At 29.5% G+C, this 21667-nt stretch overlaps 1 protein-coding gene across 3 annotated transcripts in view; it reads right to left on the reverse strand.

Moving 5' to 3' along the window:
- p120ctn (adherens junction protein p120) overlaps positions 1–21667 on the reverse strand; it is a 246965-nt gene that overhangs the window by 151178 nt on the left and 74120 nt on the right. For all 3 annotated transcript variants that reach the window (XM_087155626.1, XM_087155627.1, XM_087155628.1), the window contains exon 3: positions 12833–12945. The gene's annotated coding sequence lies outside the window, so the exon portion shown is untranslated. The remainder of the gene's footprint in view (positions 1–12832; positions 12946–21667) is intronic.

The raw sequence follows: 21667 nt of genomic DNA on the forward strand, positions 1-21667 counted from the left end.
TAAAAGATATGGTTGTAAAAAGGGTTGCTTGATTCAAATTTAAACTAAAACCTCGAATGCTCTTATCAATCTTGCTGAAATAGAGATAAATTTTTAAAGCAAGCAAAATAAAAAATCAGGTTAAAAAAAAGGCACAACTAAACCCGCGAGTTGGAAAAATCTTAAATTTGTTGTGAATATTTAAGGCAATTTTCTGAAAAATGTATAAACTATTATCCAATCTCAAAAAACTAGGCTCGACATAAATTCATAATGTTGGTACCTTGAACCATAACATCATACTAATAAGCTTCAACCTTAATAAGGTGTTAAAGTGAAACGTGTTTAAATCCAAGTTGAACCATAAAGATGTGTAATTAGTTGAAGGATTAATTGCACCATAATATGGTTAAAGCTGACTTCATTCTCAAGATGTAGCCAATTTGAACGATATTAGGGTTCAAATGTTTCCAAACTTACTTATGATGTATAAAAAATCTATTATCTTAAACCACACTTGTGACATCGGGTCACCCATTTTTTTAAATCTCCCCGATATTTTAGAAGTTTTAATTTTTATCCGCTTTCCTCCTTTCACTTTCCCACACTCTCGAAAAGTGTGATATTCATTAACACCTTGTTTCAACACATGAGAAAGCTAGAAATTGTGAGTTTAGTGGTTGCCTACTGAATTCCAAATGATAATAGCCACTAATTCATTCTGGAAGTTGATTACGAGCAGAAACAAGACTTCTTGTCACGTTAGTTAGTGCAGAAACAGGCCCCGAAAGAAATACTCGGACATTGTCGAGTATTTCTTTTCTACCCTTATCGATTTCACCATGCTTTCATAAAATACTTCCTTTCTTCAAAATTTTATACATTTCCCCATTTTTGACAAAGGAATCGACAGATCTACCGATTCATCCTCCAAAAAAATAGCTTAAAAAATTATGTAACGTCGAAGATCTTCGCATAATTTGCAACAGTTCTCATTTTTTTACACTTCTTGAAGAAGAAAACATTTATACCATAGGGTTACATATAATTAAGGGACAGGATTGTCCCTCTAAGCCTACTGTGAGAATTCTTTAGGTATAATCTTTTTTTTTTTGGTCGCTGTTCGAAAGGTTTTGTTAGTCATTGTCTTTCTTTTGGTTGCTGTTGGAAAGGTCTTCCGTTCTTGACCACTTTTTTCGAAGCATGAATGAATGCGTTTGACATAAGAAGAAAACAACCAAATAAATAAACTCAAGACACTTCCTTATTTGACTTATTTTTCTGTGAACTATATTCTGTGAACTTTTCAACGCCTTTTCCAGTGATTTTCAACGCCTCAACAGGTTACTATTACTAAAACAGAAAAGAAAAATAATCCACCCCTTTATAAAAACTTGTCTTTCTCGAATTCGTGTGAAAAAAAATTCATTTTGACGCTTTTTCTTACCAATGCAAACACGATTTAAAATAACATTCTAATATTTAAAATCACACATCGGTCTTCCTATTTACGTGATTTAAGATCGTGCATCGTGTTTCGTATTTTCATGATTTTATATCAAATATTGCGTTTCATAGTCACACGATTTAAAAGCCACTATTATGATTCGTGTTCAAGTGACTTAAAATTATACTTCAGAATCCATATTCCCTCGATGTTAAAATCAAACATCGAGATTCGAATTCACGTGATTTTAAAATCAAACATCAAGATTCGATTTTTACGTGATTTTAAAATTAAACATCGAGATTCGTATACGCGTGATTTAAAAATCACACATTAAGATTAATATTCACACAATTTTAAAAAAATAAATTCTTTTATACACTTTCTAGCTTAAATTTCAGGTATTTTTTTCAATTACCAAACAAAGTGTTTTTGCACATAACATTTCTGGATTTCTATTTTCAGCTTTTTTGGTTCTTTATTTAACTCATCTCTGTGGTATGTATCAATATAGAATTGTATAAAAATTAAACATTTTGAAAAAAATCCCTGATTTTCAAACAAATGAGCCAAAATGAGGTGGTAACAAAATGATTGAAACTAGTTAAACCAGTTAAACTCAATGAGTGCAGAAAGTTTTTTTAATTGAGATTTTGTGCTCGCAGAAAGTTTTTCATTTTATCTAAGTCTGCCAATTGGTAAGTAGAACAATAATTCAATTACCAAACAAAGTGTTTTTGCACATAACATTTCTGGATTTCTATTTTCAGCTTTTTTAGTTCTTTATTTAACTCATCTCTGTGGTATGTATCAATATAGAATTGTATAAAAATTAAACATTTTGAAAAAAATCCCTGATTTTCAAACAAATGAGCCAAAATGAGGTGGTAACAAAATGATTGAAACTAGTTAAACCAGTTAAACTCAATGAGTGCAGAAAGTTTTTTTAATTGAGATTTTGTGCTCGCAGAAAGTTTTTCATTTTATCTAAGTCTGCCAATTGGTAAGTAGAACAATAACATAGAGCAAATTTGCTACTAATATTAAAAAGGTGCTATATCGAAATTTGTGTTCAAATTGAGACATAATATTGTGTAATTAGATTCAAGAAGGATTAATTTGTACGATATAGATTTAATTTGGTCCATTTTCAAGTTGTAGCTAATTTTTACAATATTATGGTTTATCTTGCTCCAAAATATACGGAAAAAAAAATACAAAAAATCTAGTTAAAAAGGTGAAAATAACTATATCCCAGTTGAGAAACAAAAAATTATAATTAAAATTCGATTTTGAAAAAATGGTATAAAAACGCTTTTTTAGTCGACTTGAAATGTAAGTAATTTAAAAAAAATAATTGGCACAGTTGATAAAAAAAATAATTGGTACAATCTGTAATCTGGTGTTAAGTATTAATCTTGCGGTGTTAAAAATGAAAACTTCCGTCTGATAAACTTTTGTCAAAACATCCACAGTATCAGGAGAAGAATAAAAAAGTTAAAAAAACAGAAATTTAAGAAAAAAAATTTTTTTTTTAATTCTTTTTTTTTCGTTAAGTATCCAGCCGTATGAGACTCGATTGGGTATTTCATTAAAATCGAATTAATTTGAGGCGAACTATCATCGCGTGTCTGGAAATTTCTTTTTATTTATAAAAATTTAGAAAACACTTAAGGAAATATAATTCTTCTTTTAAAAAGATTTTTTTTATTCATTTTTTCTTTGTTCGAAATTACTTTGATTTGCGGGCGAGTCTAATTAATTAAAAAGAACTAGAGTATTAGTTGAGGTTGAGAAAAATTAAAAGCATGAACATCTTTATAAACGTTGAATGTTGGTAAAGAATAAATATTTATCGCTTTATTTATTAATAAATTATGAAAAGCTTTGTAGGTTCAAAAGACTTGAAAATATAATTAAAAGGCTTGTTTTTCGCCTTTTTATTTGCATAAAAGTCATGTTTTCGTTTTATTTTTAAATGTAAAAAAATTTATGCTTCAGATTAGTTCATTAAAAGAAATACCTACTTATTTTGGAGAGAATGCAAAAGTTATTAAATTCTTAAAATAAAAAACTAAAAGTAACATAAAAAGTAATGTATTTTATAATTGATAATAAAATACTAAGTAATATTTTATTAACTTATCACTAATAAATTTAAATAATATATAAATATACCAAATTACTGTTTTAATTGGCTTTTCTTTAATAGTTATATATTAGAAAAGTTAAATCTACAAAATTGTATCATTGCTAGATTTATTAATTTACGAATGAGAACAAACAACAAGTTAGACCAAACTATAAAAAATTATTAGTTGGAATAAGAGCAAATACTTAGAAAAAATAAATCAAAGATTATCAAATGCAAAAATATTAAAATGAAATTAAATAAACTATAGATTCGGTGCAATAGACAAAACTATTTGTACAAAGCAATTGTTAAAAAATTTTGTTATAAAAAGTTAATGTTCTAAATTTGAATTAAAAAATGTATTTGAATAATTACGAGAAAACAACGAATGTGTGAAAAATTCAATTAAAATTGAAACATACTCATTATTAAAAATACACATTAGTGACATTTTGACATTTAGAATTGAAGTTTTAAAAATGTGTTAAATTCGCAGTCATTCAAAAGTACAGAAAATTTAATTAAGCTTTGCGACTAAGCTCTATCACCTTATTATTAGAATCTTTCAGAAAATACAGCTACTTCTAGCACTCAAAAACAGCTCATATAATACAGCAAAACACAGGCTTTCCAACCTCAGACGGCTCAATCAAATCACTAGAGTCGCTGATTAGAACACTATTGCAGTCACAAGCAGCACACTTCTATTAATATAGGCTTGGCCAGTGGTCCAAAAACTACATTATTTTTGTAGTTTACTACAACAACCTTAATAGAAATATAGTTAACTAGAGCCGTGGTGGCTCAGGGGATAGATTGCCCGCCTCCGAATGAGGTGAACCGGTTTCAAATCCCGGCAATAGCTGGTTGATTTGAATTCCGCATCCGGCTCGCACCGACCACAGTGCTGACGTAAACATATCCTCAGTGGTAGACGGATCATGGGTTAGAGTCCCCTGTACGTCAGGCTAATCGTGGGAAGTTTTTATGGTTTTTCCTCTCCATGTAACGCAAATGAGGATTAGTTCCATCAAAAAGTCCTCCGCGAAGGTGAATTTCTCCCAATACTTGATCTCGGAGTTCCCTTGTCTTCTGGATTGGGTTCATAATTACAAGGCTACGGAGTTGAACATAAGTAGTCGTAAACCCAATAGATTGGGTCGGCTGTTCCACGACGGTTATAATTATAATATTACAATAATAATATAATATTAATATAGGCTTTGCCAGTGGTCGGAAAAACTACAGTATTTTTGTAGTTTATTACAACTACTTTATTACAAATATAGTTAACGACAACTATTTTTCATAAATTCAGTGACTACTTCACTACTTAAAGGAGACGAACATGCTATGTTCTACCTATGTTCAAGAAATTGGCTTACATTAAATATAAAGGAATAAGTCATAAATATTTATCCATGCTTAGAAGAGCGAGTTAGTTTCTCGAAACTTTCAACCTTTTATGCCTTTTTCGACAGAAGAAATGCGAAATTATCAAATAATTGCTACCTTTTAATTGTTGAATGCTCTTTTATTTCCTCTAAGAAATTAAGTACATCGAAACTACGTTTCGTTTCTTTGAAATAACATCAATGTTTCAGTGCGAGTGTGCATTCGCAAGTGAAAGTGTGACCAAAGTGATAAATGACCTAATTTTTGTCACGGCTAGCTTAAATATTAGTTGTACGTGATTTTAAATACGCAATCTCTGTTAAAGCTCAGCTGCAGTCAAAGGGTCATTCATTGCATCCATTAACGGATCCGCGTACCCATCAAATTTGAAAAATTAAATGCTTTAGAACCCTTTTTTTAAACTAACGCTAAAAGTAGTTGCCAGGATTCACTAAAAACTACTGTTTTTTGTATCGCCCTACTCACTATACTACTTTTTTAAAAAAGTAGCACGCTACACTATAAACTACGAGAAAAAGTAGCGACTACAGTAGTTTTACTTAGCCCTGCTTCCGACCACTGGGCTTGGCGATGAAACCTCCGATCTTTCGACAGGATTCTCGGTCCTGTCACTTTGAAACTCAAAGTTTCCAATTTCGCCACGAAAGTTATTGTTAAGTTGGCAAAAATGACGCCAAACCGAGTCTTCCAGAAGGCGTTATTTTCTCTCTAAATTTAAAATAGAAAATTAAATAAATATTACGATTAGAATTAATAAAATAGAATTAAAATAGAATTAATTAACTTTAAACTACTTTAAAATAGAATTAATTAAAAAGATGTCACTGTAAAAATTACGGCATAAAAATTACAGGATAAAATTTTAAGGTAAAACTGGATTTTATAGATACTGCACTCAGGGTACTTTTCTTCGCAATTTTATCCGGAATATATTATAGTATTTGGGTGTTTGAAGTTCTATTATTGAAATTGTATGTAAACTTTTACAAATAATATATGTGATTACTATATAATTATCGAGGCTATAGCTTAGAACATAAACTCAGTCAAGAAAATATGAATTTTGATACGAAACAGAAAGAAAACGAAGAATAGTTAAAAAGCCACAAAAATGAAAAAAAAATTAATAAATAAAATAAAATCCTGTAACAGAGATGCCTGTTACAGTATCCTGCAACTATTTATATTTAACCATAGATGCGGGTTAAAATATAATATTATTATTTTTAATGTAATACAAACTTATTTTTCAATTACGTAAGTATACTAACCGAAATATGCATTTCACTAAATATTAAGTAATAAAAGGCAAATAATGAAAGAAAAAATGAAAGGCATTTTTTTAATCTATTAATTTGTGCTCTGAATGTTTTTTTATATTCTAAATTATAATCCTACGCAAAAATACTATCATACTTTATTGGTAGAAATTTTATGTTTAAATAATTCAAAACCTATACTATCTTGGAACAAAAATTTTATGTTTAAAGCAATTAATAGGCATACTTTCTTAACGCAAATATTACGTTTAAAAATTCACAATCCTGCTTTCCTGGTACCAATCTCGTGTTTACGCATTCACAAATTTCTTTTGTTATCTTCAAATGTCAAAGTAGTAAAGTTTTTATTACGAATTAAATAATTAAAAAGTATATTTCATCTAATACTAAATAAGATTTGACTTTGAATTCTTAACCTAATAATGTTACATTTTACAATGAAATATTTTTATCTAATATCATGAAATTGAAATCTTACTAGAGAAACTTTTCCAGTAATAAAGTCGTAAAATAGAGTACATAAGTATCCGGCAATACATTCTAGTAACATAAAATGTTAAAAGAATGACAAAGGATTTAAAAAGCTTTATAATCTTCCTTTTTAAATTTACTTCCTGCGAAATTTGTTTAAAAATTACGAAGTAGAATAAAAATGACTGTTAAGGAAATTAAAAAAAGAAAGTAAAGACGAGATTTAAAAATTTTGAATTGTAAATAAGAAACTATTAAGTAACTAAATAAATTCTTGAATGAAATGTTTTTAAAAATGTGAAGAAATTTCCATTTCATTTTTTATTTAAAATAAAATCTGTGAAAATAATGATTAGATGAAAGAAAAATTATGTTTCATTGAGAATTTTTTTAAATCTAGAAATAAAAGAAAATTGTAGTACACACGAAAACTTTTATGCTAAATGGAAAATTTAAGAGCGAAATATTATTTATGACTGTAACAATATGATTTTGTATTTATTATTTATAAACTTTGTGGGTGAGTTATAGTGTGTGTATTATTAAATGTATTATTAAAATCATCTTACTTTTTTTATTAAAATAGGATATAACAACCAAATTAATTAAAAGCATCAATTTAAGTTACTTATGATTCCAAGCTAATTACGCAATTTAAATAATTAGCTGGCACATTAACTGTAATTATTGTGAAAAATATGCATGAAAATCAAATATTTATTATGATGAAAAGCGATTTTTTGGCATTTGAGATGCGAATTATAATATTTGTAATTTTTCATTTTTTAAATTTTTTATACAATTTTATGGTATTTATCGATACAAATCCCTCTAAATAGTAATATATTGGAATGTTAAGCCACCTGCGGTGGTCAGTTGGTCCACCAACATGAACTTACCATTGCGCAATTTGATGTCATTTCCTGCTGACTCTTGCAGCATTGATCTGAATTCATGACAGTGATATTTTAAGAGCAGAATTATTTTAAATATTATTTGCAGTATTATTTCAAATGTTATTTTCAGTATTATTTTCAGTGACTTAAAATGTTTAAATTGTTCACGGACACCTCGCTTTGTGGCTCTCTAAAATAATATTTAGACAAAGAAATAAAAATCGTGAATGAACTTGCTACTTTCTAAAATGTGTTCAAACCGGTGTCAATATTTATGGCAGTGTCATTTTAAGTGCAGTTATTTTTACCGGTCATATTCTTATAGGTTTCGGTATTTTCATTTGTCTAGTAGAATCCAAAGATTATATCAATGATCTTTGGTTATATTAATGATCTTTGACTTTTAAGATCTTTTTGAAATAAAATGGCAGTCGACCACTTAGTTTTATATTATATATTATACCACTTTTTCCACAAAACCACTTTTTATCCACACACTGATAAAATAGAAACCTAAGATTAATATTTTTGGATCTCCTTTTTTCTTTTCATGGAAAACATCCCATATTCGTAAAAGAATCAATTCTATAAATTTATGGAGTTCATTTTTGACCAAAGAATACCATACATTAGACTTCAAGATCCCATAAATTAAATGGAAGAATGGACTGTGTTGAAACATGCTCCAAATATTTTTATTAGGTTAAGATCCAGATTTTGCTGTGACAGAGGGAGGAGTTGGAAATCAGATTAAGTTCATTGAACTAATTATTTTTTAACGTTTTTGGCATCTTCCATGAAGTATCCATCACCTTCATAGTAATAATTCTAAGATGAATTTCATTTGCAAAAGTATTCAGGTTCTACATGCTTTTCGTTTACCCCTGAAAAATACCAAGGTGCCACTTCCATACAAACAGAACGTGTCTGGAATCCCGATACTCCCATCAGACTCCTTGTATAGTGCGAAACAGGCAAGAGAAATTCTCCCAAGTTCCTAATTCATTGACCAGTATGTGTTCAGAATAAAAAAAAAGTCGGGAAATATTTGCTATGATACTTTTAAAGGTAGAAATTTTTCTAAACTTACCGCATTAGTGCTCTCTAAAACAATATATAAGTAAAATGCAAATCGTATGAATAAAAAACGAACGCAAACTTGAAACTAGGCAAATTTTAAATTAGCACAAAGTTGAAATTGGCGGACAGTTAATCCACCTCTTCAGTTTGTGGTTCCACATTTTCTTCTCTCTAAGAGACACTGCTCACAAATTACCAAACACACACAATCTTCTTATTTTATTATCTGTACGGATTAAGCTAAATAATTCATAAAACATCTTATCAGTTAAAATAAAATATTTCATTTCCAAAGTTCTCTGATGATGAACAGATGCTTCAAACAATCACCAAAACCAATTTTGTCATGGAAGATATTCTTTGCCTGTGGGGTCGTTCGACCAGTAAGAATTAAAATCGATTTTGTCTTCCTTCTTTCAGCTCTGTCTAAATAGAAAACTAAAAGTAGATTTTGTGACAAAAATGTAGGCATTGAACGAAAAGATGATGGCCATCGATTTAAGAATATTCAATCAAGTGCTAAGTGCATTGCCGAAAGTAGTTCACGGGTTTTCCATGAAGAGTTTTTAATGACATAATTTATCGATATTCTTTCTTCTTTTCTTCAATAAATCATTCAATAAACTCTGATCTATAGATAGATACACATTATAGTAAATTCAGAGAACCGTTTAGAAGGCCTCGTTAATTAGATTTCCGATAAGACAAGAAAATAATTTTCAACATCTCATTAGGGCACCAGTATAAAGAAACATCACGATTTTCACTATTGTTTTGCTCAAAAATAACCCTTTTATTTTACGAACTTTAAATAATACTTTATTTGAAGTAATGTGCAGTACTTAGAGTTGAAAAGGGTGAAAAATACCCGGTTCAATTCCGGGAGTGAGCAGATTTTTTTGAGAAGAAAAGTTTGAGATTTGCTGGGTTTTTTCCCAACAGTTTAAATTGGCATTCAAATCAATGCATTCGCATCCTTTAAAGGGAGCAGCAAAAGCCTTTCGCAAGAAGCATTTAGGCTGCTATAATATGTCTATAAATAGAGGAACACTATACGGAATATGCTTAATAAGTTAAATAAATTTTTGTGAACTTTTTAACTTTTTTCCCTAATTTTGATAGCATATGTTGAAAAATAGCAATTTGCTTAATGGTAGCTTTTTGTTAATATAGTTCTTTTTTTTAAATATGAAATTCTTTTTTTAAAAATTATTATCTATTTTTATTAGATTTTTTAAAAAAAAACGTTTAATTTTAAAGCTGTATGAGTAATTCAAGGAGTAATTTTTTAAATAAATTTATGAAATATTGGATCAAAAAATGATTATTTAAATGCTCGATTCAAAATTTTACGTGTAAATTTCTGCAGAAAAGCAAATCAAAATTTTTACTTCTCTAAAGAAAAGTCTTTCTGCAAGAACCCTGTAGAGTTCTGCGACAATGTCGCCATGTTGCCGCTATTCTGTCACGGGGACACACACTATATAAACAGTTGTTTTCAGTAAACTAGGAATGGCTTCCTTTTGTTATAGGGAAGAATTCGTAAGGTAGCTTTTGTGGGGGTGGATCTATTACAGATTTTTTAGCTCATTTATCATACAAAACAACACTTTTTCGATAATTATATACCATTTTTACAACAGATGGGAGCTCGTAAATGTTATACGTAAATGTAGGGATTTAGTTAAGCCCATCTTAGACAATACTTTTTGTTGAGAGGTAATTAAGAGGCTCCTTAAATGCCAATATTTTAACTTTTTGACTGCATGATTTGAACAATTTGTCAGAAAGAAGCTTTACAAAAAGGATACCTAATGAAACGTGGTAATTGTGATTAATTTTCCTAATGAAACGTGAAAAGATAATTCAACTGCAGTGGGACATAAAGGAATATGCAAAAAGTCATAAGCAAAAAATATAAATAAACAATGAAAATTTTTGCAAAAATGATTTTATCTATCGCCTTAAATAAGATTTTGTGGTTGATCTTAGTATTGATCTTCCTTCTTCTTCTTCATGCTCAAAGGTTATTACCAAATTCTACCACTTTATTGTTAAGTTTACCAAAATCATTACCAAAGCGCTAAAAATTAGCGAGCTTTTTGGTGCTCCAATAAAACCAAAAACATGGTAAGTTTCGCCATAATTTAGCAATATGGACCATACTTTTTTTCTCAGTATAAAAAGAACAGTAGTTTACAGGGGGAAAAATTCCAAACTATCTTGATGAATTGTGGAAGGATAATTCACATCTGCAGTAGGACATTAATGAAACTGAAGGAAGACAAATTCAACTTTCAAATCATGAAAAAAGCAGCTGATTTTTTTTCCTTCCGAAATGAATAAACAAATTAAAAGAAAAACATTAGTCAGAAATACACTTACAAATATTTTTGTACGTTAATTCTTGGCTTGAAACGTGTTATTTTCTTTCTTATACGAAGTAAAAGATGAAACTATATTCTCTGATTTAAAATTTTGCTTAATAATAAAATATGATGAGTTAAAAGTTTAAATAATGTATCATTCAAGCAAAAAATGAACTGAAGTCAATTTTAATTTCGAAGAATTTACACAAATGTCGACAGATTACTGTTGGTAGAAAAGTAACAGAAGCCACGTAAAAAAAAATAGTCTTATCATGTTGGAAATGAAATTATTTATCCCCTATAGGTACCAAAACAGAATGGAAAAAAAATTGAAGCTTTTTACTATCTATTTTCGAGAAATGATAAGAAGAAAAAAATTGAAGACATTTAATTTCCGTTACACCTTCCCAATCTCTCACATTTCTCATTTTTTTTATGTAATTTAAGAATAGAAATGAAAGCAAACGGTGAATAATTTCTTTCGCCGTTATTAGAAATTCCCCGAAAGATAATAAAACTTTATCGATTTCGCGGAGAACTAGTTGGAACATAGATAGACTCTTTTTGAATAAAAGATGACAAGGCATCATGAAATGAAGGATTAAAATCGGTTTCTTATTCGACAACAATCGATGCAGGATGCGAATACAAAAATATACACCATATTCCATTCGAAAGTATTAGGGGTTTTCAATTACCGACAGTGCGCGTAGTGTAGCATGCATATATTTTCACACGTAATGCATAAAATAAAAAAAAGGTACTCGTATTTAAAAAATTAGAACGAAGGGTATAGATTGCGCTTGTACTATTGTGGTATTGTACTATTGTTTTTTTTTTTTTTAAGTAGCGCACATTGAACGATTTAAGCTGGTTATTGTTCACCTAAACCCGGAAAAGAAGTACTTTGAAAAGAAGTTGCCTTTAAATTATTCGTTTTCATATTTAACGATATCGCCTGTATTTAAATACTATACAATAAAGTCAGTTGAACGAGAAAAAATTTCAAATAACTTTTCCTGTTTTTTTCATCATAACTTTTTAGTTTGTGTATTTATTACTTCCATACATTGATAAAATTTTGTTTTAGGTAAACTGATTTTCGTAATATTTGGTGTGCTAGTTTCAACGATGAAAAGCACTTTTTACTTTTCATTGCTCTTCCTACTTTTAAAAATCTCTGCGAGCTAAATTAAGAAATATTATTTGATTACACTCACTTGGGATACTTTTTATTCGGTAAGTAAAATTTTAACTGATTTTGACTGAATTACACGTGCGTCCTGTTTTAGAAAGAAAAAAAGAAGATTAAGCGTAGCTATTTTGTGAGTTGTGAAACAAAATGTTTCGTAATTTGAAGAAAAGACTTTTTTTCCCGAATTCGGTATAAAAGCCATTTAAAAATGATCCTTTCAGTTGCTCTACAAGAAACTTTTAAATTGTATTATTTGGTTCCTTTTTCAGATTATGATGTCTATATGAAACCGACGAAGTTTGAAATCCAGCTTTTAATAGAATGTTAAAAATTGAACTGGATGGTGAATTATGAAACAATTTAACAGTTCACACATTACTTAGACATTTTACAAAATGTAAAAAAGACAAATCAGAAAAGTATGAAATACCTCAGTCATTCTAAAGAATTATTCATACATTACCGGTTATATATAAAAGGCGCGCACAATTCACAAGACTGATAATTCCTGATATTATGTGAATTACATACTTATTTAGAATATTTTGAAGTAAATTCCACCTACTGTAAAGTATTGCTTGTTTCAGAAACAACTTAAAGTCCTCTTTCAGAATGTTCTTAATAACATCCTTGTTCTTTGAGCAAACGGAAATTCTGAAGAATTTATCTCCACAACTTCTGAAACCAAAAAAATTGCTTAAGAAACAAGACTTTTCAAAAATCCAAACGTCAGATTCAAAAAGCATTTCGAAATTTTAGCATCAAAATACGAGGGTTGTAAATTAAATAGTGGCAACTTAACCTTGAAACTCACAAAAGGGCGCGCATGTGTAAATAGGGTATGGGTGCGGTGAGGTGGCGCTGTTGTCGATGTGTAGAGTGCAAAAAACAGTCGATTTGCTTAGAAGGGTAGTTGCTGCGTGGCGTTAAAGTGAGGAGTTTCATTTCAATCGCGCTAAAGCATGTTGTGAAAAGGCTTAATGACGAAAAAAGACGAGATGCTTGAATCCATCGTGCTACTGTCCTATATGGTAAAGCATTTGCTCCAAAGGCTTCCACTAATCCTCGATAGCATTCTGTTGCATTTTTGCCACGGGCAACCTCCATTGTAAGCCACGACCGCTGATCACCTTTTGAAAACATGCTTTAGAGCGATGGAAACGAAACTCCTCACTTTAACGCCACACAACAACTACCCTTCTAAGCTAATCGACTTTTTTTTGCACTCTACACATCGACAGCAGCCCCACCTCACAGCTCCCATATCTAATTTGCGCATGCCCGTCCTTCTGTGAGTTTAAAGGTTAAGTTGCCACTATTTAATTTACAACCCTCGTACAATATCTTTGAAATATATTGTATAGATACAGTAATTACCTTGGAGATTAGGCCTCATTAATAACAGTTATTTCTTTACTTTAATTTTTGAGGAAAGAAGAGCCTTGAAAGGAGCTTAGTTTAAAGAACAGCTACAGAATGCATAGGAAATATTGTATGCGGTAATTCTCACTTTTTTTTTTTTTGACAGGGCGAACAGTGAAGAAATTAAGGTAAAAAGTATTGTCACCCTGAGTGCAGCATCTGTAAAATTTTATACCACTGTAAAAATTACGGCATGTCAGATTTTTATCATAAAATTTGAAGGTAAAAATACATTTCACGGTTAAGAGTACTGGCACCCTGAGTGCCGGTACTTTTTTCCGTAATTTGATCCGGAATTTTTACAGTGTATAAAATGTCTAGGTATGCTATAGTTTATCGGCGCTTCTCGCAATATCGATAACATACGCATATAAATATTTCTATGCATCTTAAATTTAATTAAATCATACGAAGAATATATGAACATAATTAAAAAAGAAAAGTTATATATGTATATCGTGTTGTAAAAAATGAGTTTGTTTACCATTTTCAATCATTTATTATTTTTTAAGGTTTAGCCCTTCAATATTTTACTATAGTTAATAGTAACCACTTTTAGAAAAAATGATTATATGTTAAACCACAATTCAGAGCAAATTTGCTACGACCGGAACAAGGGGCTAAATTGAACAATGTTTCCGTTTGAGTTGAACCCTAATACCGTGTTTAATGAGTAAGATAATCTGATTATTATTATTAAGGTTGCAGCAGTGGTTCAACATGTCCCAAAATTTCTGACAGTGAAGTTAAAAGACTTTTCATACTCAGTAAAAAAATTCGAATCAAATTACGGTAAAAAGTGCAGGCAACCCCGATTCCAGTATCCATAAAATCCCCTTTACCGTAATATACATTTCTACAAAAAATTTCCTACCGCAATTTTTACGATTATATTTATTTCATTATATTGGTTCTCTGATTTTATAGTAAATATTACGGTAAATCAGATTTTTTATTTTGTAAAACTTTACGTAAAATATCTTTTGCAATAAAAAGTACTGATACCTTGAGTATTAGTATTTTTTTTCCCGTAATTTGATCCTGGATTTTTTACAGTGTTGGCATTCAGCAAAAAATTAAACTGAGTACTCAATAATTTAATATCAAATTTGTGTGATACTATACTTTTTCAATGTATGAGCTAAATTTTAAAACAAAAGGAAATGTTTCAAATTAAACTCATTTTCAAATTTAAAGACGTTATATATAATCTTAAACAGTGTGAACTCTTGGTGTTTAATAATTTAAAATGAATTCGAGTTACCTGGCATTTCGCCAAAAACTGAAGTTTAACGAAAACTGAAACAAAATTGTATAACATCGTGAACGTGGATTGGGTGACCTAAATCGAATCCTTTTCTACCCCCATTAATTTCTTTTTACTTTTATCTATTATTTTTCACTATTTATCGCCATAGTTGAAAAGGAAACTACTCTCAATTGTCTTAATGGTTTTTGACAGCTCTTTTATTCGCTGTCGTTCACTGTTTCAAGACTATATCAGCACGTTACTGTGTTCACTTAAGATTTTAAAGTCGATCGTAAAACTAATTTAAGATGCGTTGAATGTATATTCTGCATCTGAGATTAGCTTTTATTTCCAAAGATTAGTTTTAATTTCTTTTTTAATGAAATAAAAAGACTAACCCGTTGATGAAAAATAATTAATTTCTAACGTTACTGAAGAATGTATTTTATGGATTCTTTCATGTTTCTCTATATTCTTAATGAAATATTTAAAGATCAGTCCAACTTTTTCACGATTTAATTTTTTCACATTTTATGTGGATGCATAAAGTTCTATATCTGTTTGGGTTTTGCAAAAAAAAGAAGGAAAAAAAACATATTTAGAATTAGGGGTGCAACTAAATAGCTTATTAGATCCGCGATGGCTCAGGGGATAGAGCATTCGCCTTCGAATGAGGTATACCGGGTTCGATCCCGGCGATGGCTGGGCGATACGAATTCTGCATCCAGCTTGCACCGATCACAGTGCAGACGTGAAATATCCTCAGTGGTAGACGGATCAAGGGTTAGAGTTACTTTGCCGTCAGGCTAACCGTGGGAGGTTCTCGTTGTCTTCCTCTCCATGTAACGCAAATGCGGGCTAGTTTCATCAAAAAAGTCCTCCACGAAGGCAAAATTTCTCCCAATACTTGATCCACGAGTTCCCTTGTCTTCCGGATTGGAATCAAAATTACAAGACTATGGAGTTGAACGTTAGTAATCGTAAACCCAAAAGTTGGATCGGCTGTTCAACGACGGTTATAAAATATAAAAAATAGGTTATTAGTTTAAAGCATGTTTCTTCCGAAACATTTTTAATTCAACCAAGTAGTTGAAAATAAAAATTACTAACACTGCTTATTTAATGGTATTAACACTTCTTTTTTTTCTAAAAACTTTTTGTCTTAAACTTAACGTGACTTTCCGAGTTTAAAGCGATAATTTCAATTAAGATAATATAAAACTTCTAAAACATGTGAATATTTCTAAACAGTAACTAAATATTTTATTCAGTTACTGTTTTATAAGTAAATTTGGAATAAATGAGAAGAAAAACGATTTATAAGGAGAAAAGCAAACATTCTCACGTAATGCATAAATGTTGAAAAAGTAATATAGAAATAAGATATTTTCAAAATTTTCTCAAACATTTTATATTTAAAAGAGTCTTCATTAATTTAAACTATAACGAGTACATTATACTTTATTTAATTCTATTAAAAAAAAAATCTTTTTAAAATTTTAATGAATCTATTTATTTTCATAAGTAGAACTCCGAAAATTTTTATTATATATTATAGTTAAAGAAAAAATAAAATAAAGATAACATTTCAACATAACAAGAAACAGTTTAAAATGAGATATTTTAGAATGTTCAAAAGGGAATTCGCTTAAATTAGATTTCTCCCTTTTTGTTTAAAATAAAAAATATTTTTACGAATTTGCTTAAAAATCACATTATCACCTTTTTTTTTTTTTACATAAAATCATATTCTTTGATATTAAAATTCATTGAAATCTAAAAATATTTGCTTTGATTATAAGTTATACACTGTAAGAAATTTCTCAAAAAAAATGGTTAAATAACTATTCATTTAATTGTTATTTCACCATATTCAAATAAAACAGTCACATAACCATAAATAAGATAGTATTCAAACTGTAAACTGCTAGAAAAACCGTAAATTAACTGCTTTTACCTTGTAGTTTTGGCAATTCCGCCAGGGAGCGTGCCGCACTCTGGCGGAACAGGTACAGCTATAAAACGAGAAAGAGTTGTTCCGGCTGGCTGGCTTATTGGACATATTTTGTGATGTAAAAGTGGTTAATTCTTTTATCTATTTAATTGTTGTAAATATAGTGAGATTTTTAAAACGTTTAAAGGTGTTAAAGAAGATCTTAAAATTATTACGGAAGAGTTAGCTTAAGTAACAACTTCCGAGATATGAAAGTAATTAAATTAAAAGATTTAATTCTAACTAGCATTATAAATCTGATAAAAATTTTGTACAATGATTTCTTGAATCAGTAATATCGGATAGAAAATTGCATCAAGAACAACAAGCGTTAATCGAATTAGAAAAAACTAAGTTAGACAGCTCCCCCGATTAAGTGCGGAAGCTCAGGTTGAACTGGAAAAAATAAATCTAGAAAAAGTAAAAATAAATTTGGAGAAAGTGTGCGAGAAAATTCGAAGGGCGAAATAACGGTCCAAAACGAAATCAGTAGAAAATTTTATTCAAAGCGTACGAACATTAACTATTCCTGCTCCTAAACGAGCAGCTTATTTTTTTCGTCTTTAGAAAGATCGTTTACAACAAAAAATGTTTCCTAAGAATTCAGAGGAGAAATTTCATTGAATCTTCGTGGTGAAAAGGGTATGAACATTTTAGTTTATATCAAAGACGAAGAGATAAATGATTATGATAAATTGAAAAATGCTCTCTCTCTTTTGCATGTATGTTTAAATATAAAAGAATTGCATATAAACTCGTGCAAATCATGTAATTATTAAAAAACTACAGTGCGTCTAATAGTTTGATCTAATTATTATAATGTACTAATATAATGCTTGATTTAATAAATGTTCTATATTTATATGATATATAGCCTAATTTATCCTATCGTCAAATTTATATTATATATCGTCCAATTTAACAAATTGATACACTAACTTAAACAAGTTCAAACCGGTTTCAGTCACATAAAAACAATAAAGCTGTATAGTATCATCTGATAATTAAGATTCTACCTAGAATCTTATAGAGCGTGTAATAATTTGGCCAGGGACTGCATTTTTTATTTAGTTTAATATATTTTAAAACCAAATAGTTTCATATATTTTAAACGATATTTAATATTGTATATAAATAGATTTATAAAAATGCCCCAGGCTGATGCATTATCCCGCTTAATATACAAACTTGAAAACTTAGAGACTAGACTTTCATTTCTGTACATCTTACAGCATGAGTGTTAAATGATCATTAGTTCTTAACGTTTACTTTGAACTTGCTTTAATTATTATAGCTTAATTAATTTTCTTATTTATCCATTTAACTTAAACAACCCATTTATATTTTAGTCATATAACTTTGTGTGTATTTTTATAACCATCATAATGTGCAAGTATTTTCTTGTATGCAGTGTTATCTAAACAGTGAGTCATGTTTTAATTAATTCGTGTAAAAATTTTGAAATAATATTTCATATTAGCAAAATTGTCAGATTAAGTATCACAGTTCAATCTTGTGTGGGGGTGTAGTGCTTGGCAATTCCGCCAGAGAGCGTGCCGCACTATCTTTTCAGTTACAGCTGTGAAAAAAGAAAGAGTTGTTCCGGCTGGCGGTTGCGGTCAATTGAACAGAGTAGCTTGAATGTTTATTATTTTTATTTTATGCTAATTGTTAAATTTGTTTTGTCTTAACAAAATTGTGATTTGTCGTAACTTGTTTTGTCCAAAGAAAACATCGAACCACATTAACATCTGCATAGGGTTATACAACCAGAATTTTATCGTACCAACTAGGCCTGCCAAATGAAGTCACTTAGTTCCTTGCAACTGGGTAAATGTTAGAGCCAAGAGTGTAAATCTGTCAATCTCATGACTCGAATTCCAGCTTTGACACAATTATTAAGTTAAGTTAAAGTTTCGAGTTCCAGCTTTGACACAATTATTAAGTTAAGTTAAAGTTTCGAGTTCCAGCTTTGACACAATTATTAAGTTAAGTTAAAGTTTCGATTTCCAGCTTTGACACAATTATTAAGTTAAGTTAAAGTTTCGAGTTCCAGCTTTGACACAATTATTAAGTTAAGTTAAAGTTTTGAGTTCCAGCTTTGACACAATTATTAAGTTAAGTTAAAGTTTCGAGTTCCAGCTTTGACACAATTATTAAGTTAAGTTAAAGTTCGAGTTCCAGCTTTGACAAATTATTTCATTTCGTTTAATTTTAAATAAAATTAACCAAAAAGAGGATCTTCACAATCAAACTTGTTTTAAAAGAGTAAAACATAGCAATTTTTAAGAATTAGACCTCTAATACAGGACAATTTATTTTGCAATGTTAAAGTAAAAATTATTTTTTAAGTCCAAGGTTTCAACAAAATATATTTTAAAAAAATACTTAAAATTATTAAAAAAAATAGGCCAATAATTAACGCCATATGACAGTAAATTTTTGAGATTTGAATATGTTTATTTTATTTTTTTACTCTTTTTAGAAAATAATAAAACTTACACAAGTTAATATGCAAATACTTTCTGTTCTAATACAATATTTTTTTCTCTTCAAATTTTTTATGTAAAAAAAAATCGATCCCATTTCATTCTTCGAGTTTGGTATAAATTAGAAACGACAGACACAACAATACAATGTCTGGTCACATTTTCTTCTTTATTGTGTGGCTCAACGATTTAGTTATGGATCACGGGTTGGTCACAGCTGTTGAAGACACGGATCACTTACAACAGTAGCTCTCTTGATTACTTGTTCATAGCTTTCCGGACCTGCTGTTTCAAACATTCTTTATTCTAGTAAAGGGTTCAACAACGTTTAAGTGAAACATTCTTTTTATTTTTTACAGGTTGTGAACTGCGTTATTTCCGTATGCCACGATATTTACTAACATTCGAATCAATCGCTTGGATTGTAAACACAAGCAACAGCCAAATAAATGTATTTAATTTTTTTTCAAATAACATGGTTTGTACTAATTTTGCAATTTTTAATAATTTTCAAATTTGATATTTTATAATAGCACATTTGAACTCTCCTGGCGGAATTCCAATAGTTTAAATAAAATGTGATGTTTAAAAATTTACACAGTTTAAATAGATTATTAAGTGATTAAACAAAGTAACTTAAGACACACTATTTTTTAACTTTATTATTCCTATTAAAAATCTATAAAATAAGTTTTTAATAGAAAAACATCACTGTTAATTGCGTTGATTACAAAGAAAAGCAGCCAAATAAATGTATTTAAATTTTTTCTTCTTCGATTAACATGGTTTGTACTAATTTTGCAAACTTCAAGAATTTTCAAATTCTATATTTTATAATAGCATACTTAAACTCTTCTGATGGAATTCCTGTCATTTAAACAAAAAATGGTGCTTAAAAATTTACACAGTTTAAATAGATTATTAAATAATGAAGCAAAACAACTTAAGACACGCTATTTTTTAACTTCATTATTTCTATTAAAATACTGGAAACATTTTTTTTTAAAGAAAAACATCACTATTAAATGCGTTGATTGCAAACACTAACAAAAGTCAAATAAATGTATTTAGAAAACTATTTTTGCAATTAAGTATAAGCATAATTAAAATTAATTTGTTAAATTTAATTTTTTTAAAACTCGATGCTCTCAATATTTTTAAAACAGCAGATAATATGTCTTTTGCAGGAATTCCATTAGTGTATAAACAAATTTATTCACAAAAACTTATTCAGTTTAATTTAAATAATAACACAAAACTAAACTGATAACTAAATAATGAAATAAAAATAACTAAAACCAAACTGGCTTTACTTCATAAATTAAATTAAAGATCTGAAAAAGAAAATTTCATTAGAAAAGAAAAGTAATTCATATTTTTAGCATTTTAATACCCCCAGAGGTATTGATCTGTTATGGGAACATGGAGGACTTTACGACTCGACAGATTTAACGTGCATCAGTCACTATTTACTACACGGACAGTCGTCGTCCGGCGGGGATCGAATCGACAAACTCTTGAACATGGGCCCAAAGCCTTACCAACCAGACTATCCCGGCCCATGCAAAAATAAAAGTAAGAAGTAATCATAATAGCTCGTTAACATACAAGAGAAGTCCCCTTTCATTTCATAAGGGATAGCGCAGTGATCGGAAGTAGGACACTACAATTAGTGAAACGTTATACTTGCTACTTTTTTTCTAAGTTTGTAGTAAAGTGTGCTACTGTTTTTAAAAAGTAGTGTAGTGCGATACCAAAAACATAGTAGTTTGTAACGATTTCTGGCTACTACTTTTAACGTTAGTTTAGTATATGAACAGGCTTTTAACACAAATAATTTTTCGAATTTGATGGGTACAAATCTTCGAGGGTCTGTCGAAGGAAGCGATTTTAAATGCCCCTTTGACTGTGAGTTAACATGAATTGCGTATTTGGAGTCATGCATAACTAATAATTAACTAACCATTACGAATAATAGATAATTTATCACTTTGGTCCAGGGGCGGATCCGGAAATCTTTCCTGGGGGAGGTCATAGACTCAGATTTCCTCCCCCCCCACAATAATTTTTTTAAAAAAAAAATACTGGGGTTTTTAATGGGCTTCTTATTTATTTTTTTCATAATGAACAATAGAACAATACAAAAATAATTCAAGCATTCAAAATCTTTAAATAATAAATGTAATGCGTTTTTTAGAAACTTTGGCAAATCTGTCAATGATTTTTTCAACATCCAAATCAATTTCT

This window comes from Parasteatoda tepidariorum, chromosome 12, assembly GCF_982258835.1.
Source record: "Parasteatoda tepidariorum strain Cologne lab strain chromosome 12, Ptep-v5.0, whole genome shotgun sequence".
NCBI lineage: Eukaryota > Metazoa > Arthropoda > Arachnida > Araneae > Theridiidae > Parasteatoda > Parasteatoda tepidariorum.